The 18744-nt window shown below is 48.2% G+C and overlaps 1 protein-coding gene and 1 pseudogene across 5 annotated transcripts in view; one reads left to right on the top strand and one right to left on the bottom strand.

Annotated features, from left to right (window-relative positions):
• Positions 1-18744, bottom strand: part of RALY (RALY heterogeneous nuclear ribonucleoprotein) — a 152402-nt gene that overhangs the window by 70508 nt on the left and 63150 nt on the right. For all 5 annotated transcript variants that reach the window (XM_061375479.1, XM_061375481.1, XM_061375482.1 and 2 more), the window contains exon 2: positions 12012-12102. The gene's annotated coding sequence lies outside the window, so the exon portion shown is untranslated. The remainder of the gene's footprint in view (positions 1-12011; positions 12103-18744) is intronic.
• Positions 1-18744, top strand: part of LOC133224084 (kelch-like protein 10) — a 40930-nt pseudogene that overhangs the window by 14197 nt on the left and 7989 nt on the right.

Below are 18744 nucleotides of genomic sequence, written 5' to 3'. Positions count from 1 at the left end.
AGAAAGACATTTTCCTTATCACAACTTGGACAGAGATTACCCGGAGTTAATTTTGAGATGCTTGGAGGTTGGGGTGGAAGCAGAGCACAAGCAGTGGGTGATGGGGACCCAACAAACAGCAATCTCGGCCCTGCTGCGACAGGAATTACAAGGCAGCAAGGTCACTGCTGGGGGGAGGAATTCAGCTGAGCAATGTGGAGGGGAAGGGAAGAGTAGGAGATGATGCTGGCAAGCACAGGGTGAAAACAAACTGGAGAAATCAATAAAGGGAAAGGACAGAGGGGGGCGATGGGACATGGGAAGAAATAAATTAAAGGCTTGCCCAGGTGCTATGATGGCTAGTGAGCAATAAATTAAATAAAAGAGGGCAACAGGGACAAGCAAAGTAGTGTGAAAAATCAATTAAAAGGAAGGGAGGCATAACCAAGGCGTAAACCATGGGTGCTGGCGGAAGGACTAGAGGGCTTAGGCAATGGAGAGGCTTTGGAAAGCATAATAACAGCCAAGGCAGAGGCTGCAAAGGCTGTGACCATGTGTGAGGGTCAGATAAACAATGCAGGTGCATTTTCAAGACTACGAGAAACAGGAATCCATTGAAGAAGAAAGTAAGCATCTGGCAGGAAGCAGCAGCAAGAGGTGCTGGTAATACCCAGTTCCACTCCTTGGCTTTTGCAGCCAAAATGCAGCAGGGTGTTGAGTCCCCCATCTGCCTGTACAAGGTCTCCTTCTGCTGACCCCTCTGTCCCCACAGGAGAGGGCAGGTGCTGCCTGCAGGATGGAGCAGGATGGAGGGACACCTCACACTAAACCATCTCACCCAAGGCTTCGTCCAACCTGGCCTTGAACACTGCCAGGGATGGAGCATTCACAACTTCCCCGAGCAACCCATTCCAGTGCCTCACCACCCTAACAGGAAAGAATTTCTTCCTTATATCCAATCTAAACTTCCCCTGTTTCAGTTTTAACCTGTTACCCCCTTGTCCTGTTACTACAGTCTTTAATGAAGAGTCCCTCCCCAGCATCCCTATAGGTCCCCTGTCTGAAGTTATCCCCTAGCTCTAACATCTCAGCCACTGCAGTTCAGCCCATGCCCTGGTGTGGATGAACCCTGTTGTCTTTGTCAGGCTCATGGTACTGGCAGATCTTGGGTGATGGGCACAAGATCCTGGCCTCAGGTGATAGTCTCAGACTGCACAGGGGAGTATCCTGCTTGCCCTGAGCATTATCCTGGGGTGAGCCCCCTTACCCTTTTACACTGAAGCTGCTCCACTTTGAACAAGGTAACGACATGCACTGGGATAACCAGAGATGGAGAAGGGAGTGGATGGAGACAGCTCAACTCTGCAGCCTGGCAAGTCAGGCACCTCACTTGAGCACCAGGGAACCCAGACTTCCCTGAGGTCCTGTTTCTGCCCACCCTTGTGAGACAGGAGCGAAGCAGCTCTCTGTTGGCTCCTTGCTCAACCCCTGTCTCAAGGCACCAAAGCTCTTGTGCAGTGATGACCTTGAGGCTGCTGCTCTGGGCACTGCGCTGCATGGGGTCAGCCCAAACCCCTCTGGTCCATCACCTGCTTCCTGGCCTCAGGTGCATGAGGGAGGCAGAAATTAGACATGGGCTGGGGCATCTGGCTTCAAATGTATCTGTCTTTTCAGCCCAGGATGCTGGTGCACTCACAGGGCTGCTCAAGACCACAGGAGCCTCCTCCAGTCTCCACAGCAGTATGAGCAATGAGCTTTGTGAGCTGCTACTGCCCATCACTGCGAAGCTGCCTGTATGGGTATTTCATTAGAGGGCTGTTAATTGCGCTGTAGTGCAGGTGCTGCTCTGCTTTTGGGGGATTTCTCCTGAGGAGCAGGGATACAATTTTTGTCAGAGCCAAAGAGTGTCTAGGGGCATGTGTGGGGGAAATCATTACATGAATATTTTCAGGCCCTTCAAATCACAGGAGAAAAGAAAGAATTGGACAAGTCTGGATCACACCTTCCTTTAAAACAGCATTCTTTGAAATGAACAGGAAGCCTCAGTGCCCAGAGACAGCTAAGAAGATTATAAGCAGAAGGTATCTATGCCAAGGAGAGAAGAAGAAATAATAAAGGCATTCAAAGCTATGACAAGCAATGAAAAAAAAAGTAATAAAGCAGACTTCTTGGATGTGCCAGGAGAGGTATAAGCAAGATCAACACACTGACAGCAGCCAAAGTTGGACAAGGAATAGATTCAGAGCATCGCCATGGGGCTGAGCCACCCCACCCGGCAGACAGCACAGGGACTTCCACTGGTCTCAGTGGCCAGCAATTAGGCACTTCAGTGAATGCTTGAAGGGAAGTAGGACAATAAATGAGAGATAATTAACCACATTAGAGAAAGCTAAACAGGCTCCCTAACCTCCTTCTGCCTCACAAACTTCTCTCTGGGTCTGTTTGAACTCAGCTATAGACAAAAAAGCAATAGGGCATTACACCCTCTGCCTAATCAGAAGCAGGTAAGGTCTCAGGGTAGCTGTAACATAAACAGAGGAGGAAAAGGGTGTATTTCCACTGCTTTTTAACATACCAGAGCAGACACATACAGGTATGAGGGCTCAGCCTCACAAAATACCAGTCTGAGTTCAGCATGGTGTGGAGATGGGTTCCGATCACAGGAGCCTGTGCTGGATCCAGAGCTGGGAATGCTGCTCCTGAGATCCCATTCCATGAGACACTGCCTGTCCTTGTATCACAGTATCACAGTATGTTAGAGATTGGAAGGGACCTCAAAAGATCATCTAGTCCAATCCCCCTGCCGGAGCAGGAACACCTAGATAAGGTTACACAGGAACGTGTCCAGGCGGGTTTTGAATGTCTCCAAAGAAGGAGATTCCACAACCTCCCTGGGCAGCCTGTTCCAGTGTTCTGTCACCCTCACTGAGAAGAAGTTTCTTCTCAAGTTTAAGTGGAACCTCTTGTGTTCCAGTTTGTACCCATTACCCCTTGTCCTTTCATTGTTCGCCACTGAGAAGAGCCTGGCTCCATCCTCGTGACACTCCCCCTTTATATATTTATATACACTAATAAGGTCACCCCTCAATCTCCTCTTCTCCAAACTATAGAGACCCAGCTCCCTCAGTCTCTCCTCATAAGGGAGATGCTCCACTCCCTTAATCATCTTAGTTGCCCTGCGCTGGACTCTCTCCAGCAGGTCCCTGTCCTTTTAAACTGAGGGGCCCAGAACTGGACACAATATTCCAGATGAGGTCTCACCAGGGCTGAGTAGAGGGGAAGGAGGACCTCTCTCGACCTACTAACCACCCCCCTTCTAATACAACCCAGGATGCCATTGGCCTTCTTGGCCACAAGGGCACAGTGTCGGCTCATGGTCACCCTGTCGTCCACCAGGACCCCCAGGTCCCTCTCCCCTACACTGCTCTCTAACAGGTCGTTCCCCAGCCTATACTGGAACCTGGGGTTGTTCCTGCCCAGGTGCAGGACTCTACACTTTCCCTTGTTATATTTCATCAAGTTATTCCCCGCCCAACTCTCCAGCCTGTCCAGGTCCCTCTGGATGGCAGCACAGCCTTCTGGCGTGTCGGCCACCCCTCCCAGCTTAGTGTCATCAGCAAACTTGCTGATAGTACACTCAATTCCCTCATCTAAATCATTGATGAATATATTAAATAATACTGGTCCCAGAACCGACCCTTGAGGCACTCCACTAGATACAGGCCTCCAACTAGACTCCGCCCCATAGACTACAACTCTCTGGCTTCTCTCCTTCAGCCAGTTCACAGTCCACCTCACTACCCGATCATCCAGACCACACTTCCTCAATTTAGCTGCAAGGATGCTGTGGGAGACTGTCAAATGCTTTGCTGAAGTCAAGGTAGACCACATCCACCGCTCTACCATCATCCATCCACCGTGTTATTTCCTCATAAAAGGCTATGAGATTGGTCAAGCATGACTTCCCCTTGGTGAAGCCATGTTGACTGCCCCTCATAACCCTCTTATCCTTGATATGCCTTAAGATGGCACCAAGGATAAGGTGTTCCATCACTTTCCCAGGAACGGAGGTGAGGCTAACCGGTCTATAGTTACCCGGGTCCTCCTTCTTGCCCTTTTTGAAGACAGGAGTGACATTTGCTTTCCTCCAGTCCTCAGGCACCTCTCCCGTTTCCCAAGACTTGGTAAAGATGATGGAGAGCGGTCTAGCAATGACCTCAGCCAGTTCCCTCAGCACCCGCGGGTGCATCCCATCTGGACACATGGATTTATGGATGTCCAGATTGCTCAACTGGTCTTTAACCCATTCCTCATCGACTAAGGCAGACCGCTCCGTTGACCTATCTTCATCCGGGGTCTCAGCGGTACAGGGCTCTTCAGGACTGCCTCCAACAGAGTAGACAGAGACAAAGAAGTCATTCAGTAACTCTGCCATCTCTGTATCTTCTGTCACCAGGGCCCCCATCCCGTTCATCAGCGGGCCTACATTGCCTCTGGTGTTAGTTTTACCTGCCATGTATTTGAAAAAGCTCTTTCTGCTGTCCTTGACCCCTCTCGCCAGCTTTAATTCCAAGGAGGCCTTAGCCATCCTAGCAGCTTTCCTACATCCTCTAGCAGCAGCCTTATATTCTTCCCAAGTGGCCAGCCCTTCTTTCCATGACCTGTAAACTCTCCTCTTCCACTTGAGCATACCCAGCAATTCCCTATTTAGCCACGCAGGTCTCCTGACCCTCTTCCTTGACTTCCTACGTGTCGGGATGCTCCGATCTTGAGCTCGGAAAAAGCAGTCCTTGAACGTCAACCAACTATCTTGGGCCCCTTTCCCTTCAAGCAGCCTAGCCCACTGGATTTCCCCTAGCAATCGCTTGAAGTAAAGCAATCGCTTTACTTGTCTTAAAAGTAATGAACTCGGGCTGCAAACATGGACCCTGGAGCCATCTCCCACCTCTTGTAGCACTCCTGCCAGTTTTGCCACTGAGATGCAGCCAGAGATATGGTGCACAACCAAAAGCTGCCTTGCTCTTTAACACAAAGGCACAAGGAAGTAAGTGAGAGCTGTGGGGTTATGGTGAGGTGATGGTTCACCACTCCCCAGCGCATCACTTGCAGCCCATCATTTGGCCACCAACACAGTCACTCAGTGCAGTCAGCACACAGTCAGCACACAGTCACTCAGTGCAGCTTGGAATGTGGTGACTTGTCGGGTGCTTCCAGACAAGACTCCTCCACCAGTGTGCCTAGACTCTGCTACTGATGTTTCCCATAAACCCATATTATATGATGCTGCATGTCCCCGAAGTCGCATGTGAGGCAGATCTGCTGAGCAGGACAATGTTCCCTTCACAAGTTATTCCTCGGAATATAACCACATATAAGGCTTTTCCTGCTAAAACACTAATTCCTAACCGTCCCAACTCCAAAGAGGCATTGTATGGTGTTAACAACACATCCAATTCACCCAGTTTCAGAGAGGCCTGAGACTGTGCTGCATGCAGCACCTTTGAAGGAGAAATCTGTTATTCAGGCAGAATCTTCTGCATATCCTGGTTTTGGATGTGTTGGAAGAAATTCAAATATGACAGATACATCCACCCCATGGCCAAGCACACTGAGGTGGGCAGTGCAGGGACCACTGCCACCAACAACCCTTTTCAGGCTTCCTGACACCATTGCTCCAAGCTATTGTGTCACTGCCTGGGGGAACCCCAGAGAGACCCCGGGTTCAGTTTTGTGCTTAAAGCAACCCAGGCACGTGTTCCATCTGCAATCACAGCCTGCAGGAAATGAGATAAGGTGAATGGAGAGGAGGGGATTACCCACGGGAGGTGAGCGGGGCACAGGTACCATGCCCTGGTTCCCAAACAGCTTGGCAAAACCAAGCTTTTAGGGGAAGATGCAGAGGAATCAGGTTTGATTATACAGCTTTCCCCCAGCATACAGAAAAAGAACAGGCAAGAGACCAAGGCTGCCATTGTCCCTATTTGTCCCTCTCCTGTGAAGAGCCCACGACCAAGAGCTTGTCCCTATAGAGCACGTCTACCAGAAGAAAGCTGGGGATGCAGCTCCAAGGATACCCAGCACATCCTAAGCTCATCTTTACTGACCCATTGACCCTGGGTTTTTTTAGTTGAGCCCTCAGAAAGAAAACAAAAAAGAGAGTCTTTTAGAAGAATAAACCCCCCAAATCCCTACCTCACACATCACGAACACAGGGTACGTGGCATCATCCAGCATAGAATCACAGACTGGTTTCGGTTGGAAATGACCTTAAAGCTCACCCAGTTCCAAACCCCTGCCACAGGCAGGGGCACCTTCCACTAGACATCCTCTAGATGATACAGCACACTGGGGAAAGGACCCCAGCACAACCTCTGCAGCCAGAACAAGGGCCCATACATTAGCACTGTGTCTTGCTGTCACACCACTGCCTGGGAAAGGTCAGTGCCTCACAGAAGCAGCACAGATGATAATGAAATGCTACAGAAGGGGAATGGTAAAATAAGCAACTTTTGGGCTCATTTCCTGAAATCTCCAATTGAAGCCAAGCTAGAAGCAAATCTCAGGCCTGGATTTCTACCGAGGAAGGAATGTGGCCATCTGCCCTTTTGTCTTTTCTGCATTTCTTGCTAACCCTTATTTCTCTCCTTTAAAAAAAAATAAACACTCCATGCTCTCACGTCATATTTGATGCATCTGACAAGGTCAGAGCCTTCATACCCCATCAAGCACGCGCCGATACAGCCTTGCAAAGGGAAGTCAAGAAGAGATGTGCAACCAGAGATCTATTTTTGTATTTTCATTTTACAGCATCCCCTTGACTCCTGCTTTCTGACTCACCTTCCGGCTCTGGAACTCAGAGATGCAGCCAAAAAACTGCATCTGGTTAGGACAGGACAAAGTGAACAAGCACCACTGGGATACCCACTTGTCTCCTGTCCCCCAGTCCTGAGCACCTCATGGAGTAATGTTTTCATGCTCATAACATCAGTTCTTGAGCAGAAAGACCATTCCCTTTTGGAGGGTGAACAGTGAGAAATTCAGGCCCAGCTCCTCAACACTGCCTGGAAATCCTTCATGGCTGAAGCCCAGCCAACCAGCCAGAGAACCTGGGAAAACTGTGATGGAGAACTTGAGCCCTGAGGCACACACTTAAACATGTCTCCATCCAGCATTAAATCCTGTCCCCTGGCCATTCTCTCCACAATACACAATTACTGCTCGAGTGGGCAGCAACTGGGTCATGACAGGAGAAACCACCTTGTAGGTGATGGGGAAAACAAACCAAAATGGTGAGGACCTGGAGTTTCAGAAAGAGGTGAGAAGAACCCATCCCTAGTCCTTATGGCCATCAGCTTGTGCCTCTAAGAAGCATTTAAGGTGTTAATAAATGCAACCCACTGCACCCCAAGCCTGTAAGTACCCCATGAGTTCTTCACAAACCCACTCCAGCAGTGAACGCATATACACAGACAGGGATACAGCTATGATAGACCATGAACACCCGGGGCAGCTCTGAACTTCCCTCTGGAGCAATGCAGAAGCTTCTAAGGTTCCATTCTGCAAACATAAATCTTGAGCACAGGCATTATCCTCAACTATAGCAGAAGAAATGACTCGTATGATCATCTGTCAGCTAGTGCACTGTCTGAATTAAAATTCAAGTCTTTGGAAGCTCTGAGAAACTAGTCATTTCAAGGAGCAAATGCAGAAATTAAAACCACAAAAATCCCCAAACCAGATAATTTAAATTGAGATGTCATTTTGATAAGATCAAGTTTTGCAGAAAACTTACTTCTCAGATACAGTATTCAGTATGAATTGCTTGCTCAGCTCTTAAAAGAATTAAACGTTTTGGTTGATCACAGGAAACCAGATCAGACCTAGAAATTAAGTGTTGGCTCAGGAAGGTGTTATTAACCCATGGCTTGCTTTGAGCAGAAGAGTTTTGACTGAATTTATAGGTTTCAGATTAGACATATGTTTGAGTCTTTGGGGGTTGCGAGGTTTTAAATCCCAAACCAGGCACAGGGCAATCCACTGGATCATGTATGCTATGTGAAGGCAGGTTTGATTTTCTGTTCAGCCTTACTGTCCTTAAATAACAGCAAATGCTCTGCTCTTCTCATCTAACAAGGAATGACTGAGCTACAGAACCTTCTGCTTGCAGATGCACAATCCATGACAGGGGGTGGGGGCTAGATGAGCTTTAAGGTCGCTTCCAACCCAGTTCAGTTTGTCAGCACTTGGCTCTCACTGGAAAACCTGATCCTTTATCGGAACTGCCGGGTTCCCACTCAAAGCCAGCTAAGGTCAGCTCTGCATAGGCAGAACACACATGGGGGCAAAGGCAGGGGATGGCTCCATTGGAGAGAACTTCAGAGCTGGCTGACACCAGGGTCTGAGCCTGCAGACCACAGACCTGGCGCTTGCAACTGCAAACATCTTCAATCAAAACAACCCCCGACACACTCTGCTTTCAAAACAAACCTGAGTGCCAAGAACATGGATTTCCTAGTTCAAAATTCACCTGCTCCCCTGCAGACAGCGGTCATGGACCATGGTCTCTGCATGAGGAGAGTGCTCCTCTCACCTTGTGTTTACTAGGCAGAGCTCACAGGCAAGCATGAACCTGCTCCAGACAAAACCTGCTCCAGATGAACCAGCTGCCTGGGAACATCCTCCAGCCAAGCGCTTATAAGTATTGTACATGCAATTAGATTACTTCCAGCCCAGACATGTGGGCAATCCTTCTAGAGAGTCTACTTACAAAGGATTTTAAACTGGGTCTTTGCATTTATTTACTGTAGATAAAGAACAGTGAGCGTCAGCCTCTAAAGACAACTGAATTTTATTGTGCTCTCATAAATACTTTAAGTTCACAAAGTCATGGTGAGAAATATGTGGACCTAGTAACCGGGCTCAGAAAGCAAAGGGTCACTGCACCCTGCTCTGAACTACTGGGTATTTCAGCTTCACCTGGTCCTCTATTGTAATCCCTGTGCTGGGAAGGGGTGCTGCTGATGAGATATTGCATTCAATAATCTTCCAAAGAGAAGCGAAATGAAGAACTTGTGCATGCACACATCAGAATCCCCACTGCAGAAATCCTGCCATCTAATTGCCTGCAGAGAAATAAATTCTTTATATTGTAAAAAAGGAAAACAAGCCACAAAGGGCAAAGCCAGCCTGCACCAGCCACACACTACCTGCCCACACTTGTAGAAATGCTATTGCTGCAAAGCGAGCGTTGCAAACAGGAGAGCCAGCAGTCAACAGGAGTTGTGCTCTCACGGCTTTGCACACTGCTGCTCCTAAAGGGCTGAGGTTGTTTTCTGATGGTCTGTGACACCTTGGAGCCTCTGGAATGAATTACAACTTTGTAGTGAGATACAATAGTTCTCCTACAGCACATTAATTTCCTTGACAAAGGGATCCCAGGCACAGAGAGGCTTGTTTAGAGCTGATGATGAACCCTGCGAGGCACCATTCATATCCTGCAGCCTCCTCCACACCGGCTATTGCAGCCCTTACCCAGAGCCTGCACCTACAGCATCCGCTGGGGCCCGATACCTGCACCCTCCTCCTGACCTGCACAGTCTTTTCTAAATTAAGCAGACCTGTTACATCGCTTCCTTCCTTGGCCCACAGGGTGCTAAGAAGGTCACTACCAGATCGTAGCTTAAAGGGCTACTGAGTGCCATCCTAATCCTGGAAGGACAGGAACTGCTGGAGCTGATAAATGACCGGAGCAAGCGATTACAGCCTGGCTTTATGTGTGATTAGACACTGCAATGGCACACTCCAACACCGTGCCTTTTTTAAGACACAATTTCATCCATTCAGTTTTTCTTGAGCTACCTAGGATGCTCCATGTCCTCCTCTCACTACAGGACACTTCCAGCCCTGTATGGGTGGACTCAATCACAGGTATTTCTGCGATCTTCCCTGCATTGCTGCAATAATGAGCATTTCCATCAGCCTTCCCAGCTCTCCAGTTACCCTCAGAGCTCTTTTCCAACTGCCTTAATGACAGGTATTTTCACAGCGTTTCCTGCATCCCCCAAGAAATGGGTGGTTTCACAGCCCCCTCTGAACCAGCCTTTATTCTGTGCACTGCCAATGACTGGAGGAACAAGTGGAAAGTAAAAAGACAAATAATCAAGCAGCAGCACTCAAGAGTTCAGGAGTCTCGTGCAAGTGAAGAGCTCATGCACTGAAGAAGTTGCTGCAGTTCACGCCCTGCAGTCTGTGCACACACTTTCCTCCACTTACAGCAAGTACCCTGTACAAAAGAAGGCTCCATAGTGCAAAGCACTGTTAAATATGCCACCAGACTTTTAGAAACAACTGCCAGTGTTCCTCCTTTTTAAATGTTGTGAATATTACTAAAAGAAGGTAATTCTTCAATGCTGCTGAATCCCATAATTTTATTCGCTGAGATAAATCCTGGTCTATGGAATTAGGGCACAGGAGTTCTCTTATTCATGCAGAAAATGGCTTTTAGTCAGCTCATTTGTTTAACATATCTGTATGTCAGAAGCTTTAAGGCCTACTTTATGTCAAGATACCCTCACCACTACTAAGGGAAGGTATATTATACTAGAAGCAGAAAATGATTTTAGACAAATCATAAGCAGACACAAATTCCCTTTCTCCTTCAACTGCCTGGTTTAGGTTTCAAGTAGTTCAGGTCAATCTTTTCTCCTCTGTTATTCAGTTTCCTGGATTAGATTTCCAAATAGGGCAAGAAGTGTAAAACTCCTGGATCCTATTTACTGCTGGGGTCCATCAAGCTATCTGCTGGGGTCCACCAAGCAACAGCAGAGCTCATGCCTGTGTGATAACAAGTTTTGTCTGATCACATTTGGGTTTTCTCACTCCTATGTAAGTTCCCAAGGAAAAAATCAACCATGATACCAATTAAAACCCATGTGTTACACCAGGACTGCAAACCCTGCTCAACTGGAAACTGAGGACTTCTTATCTCTCTGGAGGGGAAGTCCACTGCTGAAAACATCACACTGCTCCATCCTCATGTCATGAGTTGTGCATAGCACAATGACTCGTTCACCCTCTGTGGAAGCAAACTCCAAGTTTTATCCATCTTGAGTCCATTCTCACTGAAACAAAATTCCCACAGAACCAGACTCCCAGCTCAGGTATTCACCAATTCCATTGCTCAGGAAGCACAGCAAGTTTCTAATAGCCATGGTGATTTCTGGACCAGCATTTCCCATCACTTAGGTCATGCTGTCACTGGACATGACCCCTAAACCCTCTCCCATCCCTCCACAAAACCTTTTTGTCCAAGAGCTGCTTTCAGCTCAGGCTACCTGTGTGCCTTCTCCAGCCCATCTGCAAGAGGATGCTCGCTTACCCTGCACGCAGGCAGCACCAGGGTAGTGATCAAACTCAGGGCACCTCCTTCGCCACCACACCAGCTCTGTAAGGTTTGAGTCTGCCCCAAGCACAGTGTCCCCATGCACACCACTTCTCCCCAATTGCTCTTTGCAACCTCTTGCTCTGGTGTGTGCATCAGGGAAGTCAAGAGCAGAGCCCACCTCTGCATTACCCAGAGCTCACATTCATAGTCATGTTCACTCACAGCAAACCAAAACTTACAACTTTTAGAAGGAATACGAGCCATAAATCAGAAACGAAAACATGCTGAAACCACCATGCCCAAAACACTCACAATCTGCTCATCAGGGTGTAATTAAAGCAATCCTGTTTCTGTTGCCAATAGCACATGAGGGAATGGCAGATTCTCAGCACATCCATCAACCTCTGACTCCTTGAACGCTTACATCAGACCAAGATGAGGCCACTTTCAGCACACTCTAAGAGACAACACCTTCAGCCCACATACAGCATGAAGCCCATTCCTCCAATTCAGCATCCCAAGCAAGGTGCCCTTGCTGCCCCTAATCTCACCACCGAGTTGCACCTCGCACAACAGAACAGCAGGGAATTACAGGGATCTCTCCCGCCATTCCTCATGTCTAAAGGCACCGCAAGACACAGTTACTCACCGGGACTGGTGTGGGCACTTGGGGTTTGTCAGTCCTTCCCGTCACCGGTCTGGGAGCAGGCGCAGCACCTCTCTATGGTCTCAGCTTCACCCTGCAAGAATCAGGACACAGAGGTTTTGGTGCCAGCGGTGGTAAGCAGATAACCCAGTACTTTCTAACCCTCAGTCAGCAGGGAAGGGTGCGCTGTACTGGAAAGACAAGCTGCTGGCTGGTTGTCTGCAAGGATCAGACCCAGGGCTTTCAGAGCTAAGACTCTGAGCTGCTTAGCAAGGAGCTCAACCTACAGCAGACAGTCACTTGTGTTCACAGGGCTCAGTGCTAGGGATAGCTGCTGAGGAGGTGGTCCAGGCTGGCTCAGTCATGAGAAATCCCACAGGAACTGCTGAACATCATGTTCATACTTGCAGAGAGCAAGGTATCCAGCAGATAGGAGCAGGTGACAGTTACTGGACATGATGGCTGGGATTTGTTCAGGGGAAACAGGGTTTCTTCAAACTGAAAACCCTGAAAAGAAGGTTTTCATCACCCAACAGGGTTTTCTTCAAGCCACTGTAAAGCAGAACATTTTCCATTGGTTTATTTATTTTTTTTTCTGTTTTGAAGGTGAGAATTTTGGTTTGGGTTAAACAAACTCAAACTGAAACATTTTGTTGATGTTATTGAAATGTTCTGCTTTACATCAGTTTCTTCAAGTCCCCCAAGCTGCCAGGATAACTCCTGGGACTTCAATTTAACTTCAATTTAAGGTGCTTTCCCTTCCCTGCCATGGGCTGAGACAGTCCATAGCTGATGGAAACTTGATTCAGGTCTTCATACCCCCGGCTCCAGTGCCTAAGCCATTAAAAAGATCCAGTGATTTAAATCTATTCCTTAATATCAGCCTTCTCAGGCTACTGATCTACAACAGAGGCAATAAATCACTGTGAGACTCCTGCTCTGCTTTCTCCAGTCTCCTCGAAACTGAGGATTCCCACCCCTGGCCTTCCAAGCAATGTCTCCTGTGTAACCATGGTTCTTATTGAAAAGCAGTACTTCTCCCACCCTGTTCTGTGAACAACTCCGGTATATGTGCTGATACATGCCTGATTCCATGGGAAGGGCAGGAGGGGCAGTCAGGGTTCCTGCCAGTTATCATAATCATTAGGGTGATTGGTTACAGTTCAGCCACCCAGCCTGCTGGGAGACACCTCCTTACTTAGAGGCTCAATTCAGTCTCAGCTATGCCACAGCACTGCAAAAGGTCAAACTGGAATGGAGCTTTCAATTATAACAGGGAAAGCACTTAAGAGAGAGAAATGAAGCACTGGGTTTCAACCAACAATGAGGTCATGCTCTCTAGTGAGCTGAGCAGAGGTGAGACACTGGCTTTCACAGCAGAAGCCTCTGCACATTGATGATCCATCCTGCACAGGGGTTCAAAGCCTGCCTGAAGAGGCCACCACAGTGACAAAGGCTAAAAGCAGAGGACACTGCCCCATGGCCAACATTTCCATCATCCAACAGAACTTCCCAGCGTTATTTCCTCAATTCCCACCCATTTAAATGGACCCATAAGCCAAGTTAATTGAGCTTTTCCAGAGATCTAGCAGCATCTCTCAGAAGTTCAACTGAGTATCAGATGTGCTCGAATCAACAAGTGCAGCAATGCCATGCGAATGGACCTTCATGCAGGAGAGATGCAAAACAAGGGAGAGAATAAGTGAAACTCAAGATCAAACCAAGTCTGAGCAGAGCCCCTTAACATCACCTCTCAGAGGCAGTAAGGGATATGGAAAAGCAAATGGCTCATGGCCTACTCTAATCATGCCTGCTGGAGACCTGGAGGCTATAAGCCCGCTTATCCTAAAGCCTTCTCCTGATGATAACAAGAACTCAGAAGTGTGCAAAGGGAGGGGAATTATGGGGAGGAAGACGGACATGGTGCATCAAAGAGCATCTGAGTCCTACTCTTGGCTCCACTGTGCATCTCATGGAGACCAAGCGCCAAATTAGTACATCTCTTTGTGTCCCTTGGGATGTTAAACTAGACCTAGGTGAGATCTACAAGTTGACTGACAGCCTGAAGTGGAAGCTGTACAGGAGGTGGCACTGAAAAACCTCACCATTAGCAAGATCAAGGGAGCTAAAACAGGGAAGTCTACCTCTGCTGCTCTGTAACCCCTTTTTCCTTTCAACATGAAAGACCAAACTGTCCTGCTCTCATACTCAGTTCCTCTTTATTGCATGAGTCCTACTGGATTGAGGCAGCAGGAGCAGCAGACTCCAGCCCTTGCAAGGCTGGAGTCAATCACTGGAGTGCACCACGCATCACTTCAACCCACAATGCAAAAAGTGAAGGAGGAAGGAGGAAAGTACCCTGCCAAAACACAACATCTTTCAAACAAAGTAACTGCACTAAAACGTGCTGCTTTATTTGCACTCTGGACTCCCAAAGCATTTCCCTTCTCTCCCTGAATGATAACAGGCATAAAAATTAAATATAAATTCTCCAACAAGAAGCGAAACACCCTGAAGGGTAATAAATCACAGGGGCTGGATGGCATTCAGAGGAAGTTGGGGGAAGGCACGAAGGATGAAATAGTGCAGATACTGACTAAGATATATCATAGACCCTTAAAAAACAAAGACTTGTCCTCAGGACAGGGGACTGGACGCACTGGGCTGAATCTTGATGAAGCAGCAAAGGAAGCTGCCCGGTGAAGCAGTGGGGCTGGAACGTGGTGCTCATGGTCCAGCAGAGCTCAGAGCACAGCAAATGTCACCCCAGCACCACACTTGCAGCCTCCCCGCCATGCAGAGTTGAAGACCCTGATGAAAACATCTTCTGATTTCCCCAAAGCCACGATTCTGCACCAGTTGCTAATGGCCAAGGGCAGGAGAGCTGGAAACAGAAAACCTGTTGTAGGGGTTTCTAACTTATTTTGTACAGAACAAGAGATGCGTCCTTGCTCATCCAAAGGGCCACCAGGGATGTTCCCATGGGACTGGTGCTGCTCGTCTTTCTCCCCAGGGCCACATACCAAACTTGAGCCATTGCACTAGCACCAGCAGTTGGACCCACCAGGGACTCCAGAAAAGGTAGAGGGACCAGCCCAGTGCTGCCACAGGGACAGACACATTTCCACACTCTCTCATCTGATTGCCTGAGATTCTAACATCAGCATCTCCAGTAACCCAAAACACTCCCCAGGGCACCACACAGAAGCATGATGCTCTGGAAACACCACACATCAGCACTGATTTGCTTCTAAATCACCTTTAATTTAATTCTGCAGGCACCTCCTACTTCATTAAACTTAAAGATCTTGCTCTCCAGGGGTTTCCTCCTCAACTGGGACAGGAAATGAAGAGTCAGAAAACGCAATTTAATTGGGGATGAAGCTTCATCTTTCCACTGCCTGTCATAATTATGCGTCATTTAAAACCAAGCGTGGAGCAGGTGTGAAACGGCACCAGCTCTGTGTGCACGTAGAAAAGGTTGACACCAGGAGAACGTCTCAGCAAGAATCAGATGGTCTAACTTGAAAACTCTCTTTGGTTTCTTCCTTCTTTTGTTCCCTCAAACTTCCCAGGAAAAATTCCTTTTGGAATGGGAGAGAAGAAATGGCATCATTCAGCAATGAAACACGTTTGTCGTGTTAACCCTGAGGGTTTCAGTCAACCTTCTGCCCAGAGCAGAACCAAGGAAGAGCAAGGAGGGCTGTGTATATGGGTTATGCTGCTTGTTACAAGGGGAAGGAGACCTGGAGTTCACCCTTTGAGCTGCTAGGGAGTCCCCATGGGATTTAGGGCTGCTTTCCCAAACCATCTTCCACTACTGAGGCTTTTCTATCTAAGGAAAGCCAAAATCAGAATCATCGCACGTATCCCTCTATGCTGAGATCTTGTCGGGGATGGGCTTTCCATGAGAGCTTGGAGCTGCTTGTGCCTCAGCCTCTCTTCTACACAAATCCCCTTCCAAAAGCTGCAGGTGGGAATTCCACCGGAGCACGAGGACAGACCGCCATGGAACATGGAGAAACCAAACCATTCCACCTCAAAACAAACACAGAGCAGCTCAGCTCGGAGCATGAGCATTCCCAGGCTCCTTTGTCTGCTTGGCAGGTCTGAGAGGACTGTGCACTGCTCCTGAAAATGAGAGCATGAAACACGAGGCAGAGCAGAGATGTCTGCGCTTTTGTGCCTTCCTGGCTGTTGTCACCAACACTCGGGATTTAAATAGTTCGTATTTTTCCAACAAGTGTCTTTTCCATACTTCCGACCACGGGAGGTAAAACAGGGATGAGCTCCATTTCACTGATGCACTTTAATTTGTTGCCTGTGGTTGTCAAAGCCCTGCACTTACATTCTGATGCAAATTCACGGCCTTTCGGCTTAAGCAATATGTCAGTTTGGCTTTAGTCTTCGAGTCATCCTTTAATGTCATATTTTCTCCCTGGTGAATCAATATTCAGATCGTCTAATTGAAATTTCTTTGCTCATTCAACCTTGGGCTAGGTTTGTTTAGCAGCCGAGCGCTGCTGCAGTAAGAGACACTCTTACTGACTGAATCAGAGAAGCCAAACTTGGCACAGTAGCTTTCAGGCAGAGATGGGATCAGGGATGGGTCAGTTTTCCTATTCCACTTCAAGAGGCAAAGATACAGGTCACCATTGTTTCTAATTTTAAACCACAACATCTCCATCTTCTGGCTGTAAGTTTTCTCCTGCTGTCAGGAGGTCACCAGGCCAACTGGAAAGGTATGTTTCACAGCCCTGCTAATCCAGAGGCACCTTACAGAACAGATGGAACAGATCAGTGGCCAGCAGCACTGCAGGCTGAGTGAAGCATTGCAGGCAGACCTGGCCTTTAAGGTACCAACCAGAAAGGAGACAGCTTGAGAGAGCTGGGCTGGGTCAGCCTGGAGAAGAGAAGGCTCCTGAAAGGGGAGACCTTAGAGCAGCTCCAGTGCCTAAAGGGGCTGCAGGAAACCTGGACAGGGGCTTGGGACAAGGGCCTGTAGGGACAGGCCAAGGGGAATGGCTTGAACCTGCCAGAGGGGAGACTGAGCTGAGCTCTTAGGCAGAAGCTCTTCCCTGTGAGGGTGCTGAGGCGCTGGCACAGGGTGCCCAGAGAAGCTGTGGCTGCCCCATCCCTGGCAGTGTTCAAGGCCAGGTTGGACACAGGGGCTTGGAGCAAGCTGCTCCAGTGGAAGGGGTCCCTGCCTGTGGCAGGGGTTGGAGCTGGATGAGCTTTAAGGTCCCTTCCAACACAAACCAGGCTGGGATTCTATGACCTGCAGCTATCAGTAAGAATGTGCAGCAAGGTGACGATCCCATGCTCAGCTCAGTACCTTCTCCCATCACCTGCTGGCAGTTGTCAGCAGTAAGAATTTCTATGGAACTGCAGATGCCCAGCATTCTCCCTGAAACAACTTTCCCACTCCTCCTCACTCAGTTTATTTTACCATGTGGACTGATGAAATCCACCACTGACGGATGGGCGAATGGACCTCCACTGACCATCCTTCTTTAAATTAAATAGGAACTGCAAACTGGGCCCTAGTCTGCAGCATGAACACAGGCATCTCCTGAAGCCTGAGCTGCTTCTCTCTCCATTGCTGGCCATTGTGGCAGGGAACAGAGCAACTCCAGACCCATGCCAGCCTCCAGACATGCCCCCTTGGGAACCTGGGACAACCCCAACATGGAAACAGAATGAAAAGGATCTCAATATCTCTGGCCAGCCACAGTTCATCCCATCTGTCAAACACAGAGGGCTCAGCTACCAGGGCAAGAGGTGCCTGCTGACGCACCCAGAGATAGAAGGGAAAAGGAAACCCTAAACTGCCTGTCAAAACTTCAGTAGCAGAGATAAGTGTTTTATACACATATATCCCCACACCCAATTATCAGCTCAGTTTAGCGTTTGAGTTTATATAGCTCTGGTCCAGCAGACCTGCTGTTGTTCTGCCTCTCTAGCTCTTTTATGTATGCGTGATCCAGTCCCTAAATCATTCTTAATAGCTTCTTTACTCGCGTGCCCTCCCGTCTAATTCCAGCACAAGGCAAGGCAGAGATATGAAAAAGCTGACATTTCTCTTTTGAGTAATTTGCAGTGGATTTCTTTCCTGCTTGATGTAGTCATTTTGTTCCCTGCGTTGATGTGACATTAATTATTGTTAAATATTCTTATCTGTTACATTCAGCTCTGTTTAGATAAAGGTCAGTGCATGAACCCCTGACAGTGCTTGCCGCTGCCATGTTCTAAAGCCAATTTGTCATTCTCTCCCTTCAATACCTTCATTGTAGTTTCAGTCCATTTTTTCCCATTAATTCATGCACAGCAGAGAGCCATTAAAAAAATGCAAAATATCTCAGCTCTTCAGACTGGCACTTGGACAGGAAATTATTAGCTTGGGTAGCACCAGTTGCACAGGGAGGTCAGGTAACAGTGCCCCTGCAAATCCAGCAGCAGCCTCTTGTTAAGGATCTGCATGGCTGTCCCTGCAAAATAAATACGTATTTCTGCTTTAACTGAAAACCAGCTAACCTTGTGTAGCCTGCAATGCCTCCTCTCAGCCTGGTTTGCAGCGAGATAACAACATAACCCCACACCACCCTCTCTTGGCAGAGGACAAGAAGGGCAAGCTCAAGCCATCGCCATCAAATCTGCAAGATCAGACTGTGATGGCGTGATCCATCTGCTGGGACCTGAGGAGCAGCTGGACTCGCATGAACCCAATTGCACTGAG

Source organism: Neopsephotus bourkii, unplaced genomic scaffold, assembly GCF_033783945.1.
Source record: "Neopsephotus bourkii isolate Nb327-2 ecotype Australia unplaced genomic scaffold, CSIRO-AGI_Nbou_v1 NB_1663, whole genome shotgun sequence".
Classification (NCBI taxonomy): Eukaryota; Metazoa; Chordata; class Aves; order Psittaciformes; family Psittacidae; genus Neopsephotus; species Neopsephotus bourkii.
This window is presented reverse-complemented; position numbering and strand designations above follow the sequence as displayed.